The sequence below is a fragment of the Cimex lectularius genome, unplaced genomic scaffold, assembly GCF_000648675.2.
Source record: "Cimex lectularius strain Harlan isolate CLEC.00 unplaced genomic scaffold, Clec_2.1 scaffold144, whole genome shotgun sequence".
NCBI lineage: Eukaryota > Metazoa > Arthropoda > Insecta > Hemiptera > Cimicidae > Cimex > Cimex lectularius.
The window spans coordinates 885,097-892,049 of NW_019392700.1; positions in this window are offsets into that span (position 1 = coordinate 885,097).

Sequence of the window (6,953 nt, forward strand, 5' to 3'; positions counted from 1 at the left end):
CCAAACTCGGTATTGGAAAAAAAAACATTTGTAAGTATGTCGGGTTCCAATAGAGGTCTGAAGGATTCGAACTTGTTACCTTTATATTTCAGAGATGAACGGCGTATACTTAACCGTTGCGGCCACCGATGCTCCTCAAATTTTCTTTTAAAATATCTTTTTCTCCTTACAATATTTATGACTCATGGCATTACTAAACTTTATCATTTTTCTTTACTTATTTATTGTTAATGTAAGCAGAAGAATAAATGTAAAAGATCTTCAAATAAATGCTCTCACAAAATCACTCTCTCTTCTCTCTTTTGTTTTATTTAATTGTCTCTCTATATTTTATCTAATTCTCTCCTTGCCATTAATTTTTTTAACATACTTTGATTTTTTCAATGTTTATTACTCTCTTTCTCTCTCTACCGCAAACATACAAACACATACTGTTTGGTTGGTTATTTTCCCTCTCTCCCTCTCTCTCTCTCCCTCTCTCTCTATCTCTCACTCTCACTCTCACTCCCTTTCTCTCTCACTCTCTCTCTCTCTCTCACTCTCACTCTCACTCTCTCTCCCTTTGTCTCTCTCTCTCACTCTCTCTCTCTCTCTCTCTCCCTTTGTCTCTCTTTTTCTCTCACCCTCTATCCACCTATTACCTCTCTTTTTTCTCTAATTCTCTCCTTCCCACTAATTTTCTCTAACGTACTTTTCTTTATTAAATGTCTATTACTCTCCTTCTTTCTTATTGTATGCAAGCATACAAACACACCTTTTTTTCTTTCCTTTTTTTCTATCTTTCTTTATGTAACTATCTGCATCACACACACACACACACACACACACACACACACACACACACACACACACACACACACACACGCACACACAAACAAACTCGTTAATTCTACTACTTCTTTACTATAACAGTAAAGTATCTTTATTTATAAAGTTTACAGAAAACTAAAATACAAATTTAAAAGTTAAGTAGAAACAAGCATTACAAATATTTAATTAAATTATATATCTAGACAATTCAAGTAATCGAGGGTCATACGGCAGTCAGAGAAGTCTGCTGTTTATCTATGCTAAATTATCATTATTGATAACAATAACATACAGATTTCTACAATAATCTCTGAAATCTTTGTGTTCTCCTTGATCTGGCGTAAATCGCAACATTGCTATAATTTACAAGCGTTAATATATCCCGGCCGTTCATGCAATCCAGCAATACTTCAGCTCTTACAGTCTCATGATGGAAACAGTTTACTCGAAATTTATTATAAACTGGGACGACGCAACGACAAATGACAAATTTATTTCACAAAATGATTGTAATAAATTTTAAAAAGTCGTATTTTTATAATCCATCTTTTTGTATATAATTTTATCCTTTCTGTAATATTTTACATTCAGTAATAGCGTCAATCAGTCCATTATAAATCAAGCAATAGTCGGAAATGTTTATTTAATATTTATTTCAGGTAATGAAAACAAATAACTATGTGTTTCATTAATTTTTTCTACAAATTCAGTTGTTATTTTACTAAATGGCCCGCTTGGTAATGAACAAGTTAACCTAAGAACAATTAATCTATGCTTGCTAATGTTTTAATCAGCCAAATTAAAAAAAAATCTTGATCCATTATTTATTAAATTTTAGGATAAAGTGAAACTGTGTTTAAATTAGTTCATGAAATAAGCTAATTGTAAAAAAAAATTAAGCGACAGTTCCTAGTTATTTGACTTTTATCATGCGATGACATCAAGACTTTACAGAGTCGATTATGGGATTACTTTAATCCTTAGTCTGGGATAAAAAGCTTAATTTTTATGATCTTCTTTTACGTCTAAATAGGGAATAATACTTTTAAAAAATAAGAGGAACATGTTTTCGAACATATACAATTGTTGTTGGTACCACTGTCAATATATGTAACGTTCGAAACTCAATATATATAATCTGCCAGGTGTGCAATATACAATAAAATCGAAAAAAATCGAATTTATCCATTGCTAAACATGATTTAGATATACCGATTCCACAAGAAAGTAAAACTATATAATAATTCTATTTTTCGTAGTTAAACTATATATAATTAATAATGCTTCTAGATTGTTTGAGGCTTTGCGCCGTAAGAGCGTTTATTGGGTTAATGAAGAGGGTTGGAATGAAAACGTATTTCTTTATGGAACTGGGTTATCTCATAGAATATCTTTGGAATTGTCTGATGGATATATTCAAAGCATGCGAATAGTCAGGCACCACTCTTTCCCGTTTAATTAGTTTGGATTAGCTATCTATGGAAGGTAGAAATAATTTGCTTTAATTGAATTGCTATGTTAAAAAATGTAAATTAATTTAAGTTAAAGAGTAATATCTTCTTTATAAATATAATTTTACCTTTGAAATGGAAAATAATCCAAAGATTTCCTTCCAGTCTTCCAAAGATCCGGGTCGGAAGTTTCCCTTATGGGCAACGTGACAAAACAGGAATGTTTTCCGAGCAGCGCCGCAGGCAGCGAGTGTTTGTCAAATTATCAAAGATAACAAGCGCGGTAATCTCGTTTTGAGAAGTGTTCACCTATTATTTACGGCTCAATGTAAATTTAGTTTTATGTAACCGCGGCCGACGGAAATTCGCCCAGAACCGCTTGTTTGTCGGCATGTACAGCACGAGGAGTTATTCTGACGATCCTTGAAAATTTTATCATGTGGTCACTGTTCAAATATGTTTCATTCACAGACAACCAGAAAATGTCTATTCAGACTGATAAAAATTAAAAGAAAGATCTTGTAACATTAACTAGGTGAACAAGGGTGATCGAACGTACTTCAAATACAAAACAAGAGAAGTTGCCAGAGAAAAATATTTTTCATCCGGAAGACTATCTCGGTTATGACTATCTCAGTTGTTTGATAAGGCAATGACCATATGTACTAAACGTAGTTGTTCTGTTGAGCAAAAATAAAACAGATCTGAAGTTTCGCAGTAATTTAAAAAGGAATTCGGACCGCTTTGTTGATTCCAAAAGCTAAAAATTTTTTGTTATACAATGTCACCTTCTGTATCATTTTATTGTTAAAATTTAGGCAAATTTGTGCAGGTTGTTTTTAAAACGGTATAGGAGGTAGTGACGTGCGCTACCCGAAAATATTCGACACAGTACTCGATACTGGTATCGAAAGAAATACTCGACACTACTCAAGTATCAACAGAAATTATTCGATACTAATGAGTACTTACTCAAATGAGTACTTTTTCGTATATTCATAAATGATCAACTTACTATTGTGGACTTGGGTTAATATACGCTCATACATTAAAATAATCAAGAAATTGCAGTTTTTTCATTTTTAAGTATTTAAGGTAAGAACTAGGAAAAGCTGCCTACATATTTCGACATAATTGATATTTCAATTTTATCGTCATCGAGGTTTGAGAAAATTGATCAACGGGTGTTTGGTTTTCAAATATTTGAAAAGAAAGACTTATTCCCACTGTATTCCCCTGAGTTTACAAGATGCCAATGATTCAGTTTTCTTAGTAAAATTACCTCATGCCTTACTTTTGGGAGGAGACTGATTAGGTATGTACCTACGAGAAGGAAGGCGAACACATTTTAGGGACTTGAAGAAAAAAACATTTTATAAGAAATTACTGAACTTGAAAGTGCGAAGTGCGACGCGGGAAAGAATTATGAGTTACCAGAATTATCACAAAGTTACCAACCACCAATTAAAAATATAGGTTAACTTTGTTAACATATGCCGCTATAGGCGCTTTAACAGTAATTAGTCAATTCCCAGTTTGATAAGAGGTAAGTTTCGAACGTTTTGGAGTAGTACAAAAAGTATTCGATACAGTACTTGTGCACAAATTACTCGGTTTCGAAAGAAAATACTCGATACTTTACTCATATCGATTGGTATCGCACGTCACTAAATGGAGGTGCAAGTAGGTTAGACAACTTTACAAATTTATCAGAACAAATGTGTTCAAGTACTAATGCGTTCTTGTAAACATTAATTTATATTTCTTATGCGTAAACTTTAAATTTACGTATCATGATACAATAAATTCTACGAAATGTGATACTATGGGGTGAAAGATTGGAAGGAAGATCGTCAAGTGGTTTAATATCGCACTTACCGCCTACTAAGCCTGATATTAAATTGTAATAGCTATCCCTGGGCCTACCACAGGAAGATTATTGAAAAATGGTTCTCTAAAGGTTGGTAGATTGAGACAGGGATATAATTTTATATGGGAAAATTACGAGTCCGTAGGTAGAAAGGTCAAAAACCGCTTGTATGTTTATACATAGGTCCTCTGTAGTGAGTTCTGTGATGCATATACTTAGAACAACTGTTTCATTCTTAAGAGTTTGGATATAGAAGTAAACGACCTTATTAAGTTTCAAGACTTTATTTTGTGAAGTTCTTGTTCGTTAATCCATATGGGAAAGTTTGTTTTGCAAGAGCAATAAACGATGTGAAGCTTGCAAAGGTTTGATTTATTCCTGATAGTAGAAATCTTTTTTAGGCTAATTAATTTTGTCTTTCTTTTAGAATGAGTCTTTATGCGCGGGGTAAAAGGTCTCGCGAAAAAGGATTTACTAAAGTTTTCTTTCTGGGTAGTACCAACATTCAACCTCTCGGCTTTATAGACATCACAGATGATTTCAATGACAGTACAGATACTGCTTTGACTCAATGGTAGCAACGGTATAGGCCACAAATTGGTATGCAGATGTATAGTGCAATTCGGCGGTTTGGTTTTGGGCAAATCACTAGAAAGTTCAATGGGTTTGGGCAGAAAAAGCAATGGGTTCGGGCATACGCTTCTGAGCAAAAGTAGTGGTTTGGGCAAAAACAAATTTAGTAGTTGGGTTCTAGTATTTACTCGTTACATATAACACTTGCAAGTGTCATTCATCGTCCTCTTCAAATCCGGGGATGTATCGCTGGCTTACATTTTCGAAGTATTTCAAAATGTCTTTATCTGATAGGTAAATCGTCCATATCCAGTTCAGGAATGTGGAATCCATTCACATGAACGCGTATAGCATACATTTGGTAGAAATGTTTGGAAGCATAAGATAAGGTGCCGTCTGCCATTATATGCGTTGCATGCTCGATGGTGACCATCGATTTTTTTAATCGATGCTCGTTCCTACTAAACACACAGCCTTTCCAGCATATCGCGTTGAAGATAAGTTGCCTAATAACATTGCTCATATTTGCCCTAACCGGTTTCGGTGACCTTTTGCCCAATCTCACAACGCCCGTGCAATTGAGGTGAAGTTTGGAGAAGAGTCCGTTGAATTCTAATCCCTATGGGGACTGGACAGGCACCGGCGACATCAATTAAAAAACACTCCGAGTTGAGGCTTGGCTATCATCGAGCACCACAAAACTACCAGTGGGCCCTTTACCCAGTTAACATCTTTAAAAGTCGAACTTGCAGTTGAGCATCGTCTTAGTCAATGTTTCGACCCAGAAGTCCTGCCTGGAGTCCCCGTACTTGTCCAGCCGAGAGACCACAGCCTCAACCAGTTCATCGAACACAAGTTTCTTTTTATTCTTTTTAAATATTATTATCATTGTGGGGTGTTTAGTGACCGTTAGTTAATGATTATGTGGAGATCGTGAGATGCTGTCTGGTGTGATGTAGATTTTAGAAAAACATTTTCTTTATCATGCCAACGTTTCGAACTATTGAGATCATCTTCAGGGCTCAAAGTGTTTGTTTTCTGTGTTGATGTGTCATTCTTGCGTGTCGTAGGGGCACTCTCAACCCGACACATATGAATGACACAATTACGCAGAAAACAAACACTTTGAGCTCTGAAGATGAACTCAATAATGATCGAAACGTTGGACGATAAAGAAAATGTTTTTCTAAAACCTACTTCACTCCAGACCGCATCTCAAGATCTCCGAATAATCATTATAATCATTATTTTACGTTGCCATTTAACTTTCGTTCTGAGCTGCCTGCTTGCTATTAGAGAAAACTTAATAGTTTTGTTTTATTATAGTCTTTTTTTTTCTCTGTAGACATTTCTTTTATTTTCCTTTAACGGTCCACACCGCCACATCCAATCCAGTGACCGTCGCTACCCAAAACTGGTCATAGTTTCTAAAAATGTTTGAAATCCTTCAACCTATTAATTTTTGTCCTATTGTAAATACGCAAAAAATGCATTTCTATAATTTTCTAGTACACAATCAGTCTATTTCTGCTGTTAATTACCCATGTAAATTTTTAAAAATAAATAACAGACGTATTCTATTTAAAAAATCATTAACAAAATATCCTCTTTGGGGCAAGTGAAGTATTTGTAAGAGAATCCCTATACAGATAATGGGATGAGAGGTTCCGGCACGCGAGTCATGCATTTAGGAATTGAGAAAAGAACCATTTAAGGCTATTTTTCCCCTTTGTCCTGTTCTGCTGGTGTGTCTGTAAACAAAAATCCATCTGTAAAACTTTGGACATTGAATTTAAAAAAAAATCCCAACTGTGGAGCTTATTGAAGTGTGACGGTAACTATAAATAATTGATAAAACAAGAGTGTATACATTAAATTAAAACAAATGAAACAATGAATCTTACAAAGCATACAAATTGTAATCCTGTTTATAATATGCGATTGATGGATGTTTGTCATTGCTCATTCAAACATATTTGCGAATTAAGTAAATTAAGTTATGTACTTTATAAGCTTTTAAAGTTTAATATTTTGTATTATATTAATTGTTTAAATAATTACACCTTCGTCTATATAATTTCTTTAACTAGATTATAATATTTTTTTAGCTTTACAGTTTAGTAATTTAACCACAATATGTCTTTCTAGTTTTTACCCATAATTTGAATGAAAACCTAAAACGTTCAGAAAAAACAGACTTAGCATTTTAAATATCCAATGTATTTTGGGTAACAATTTCACATAGAATC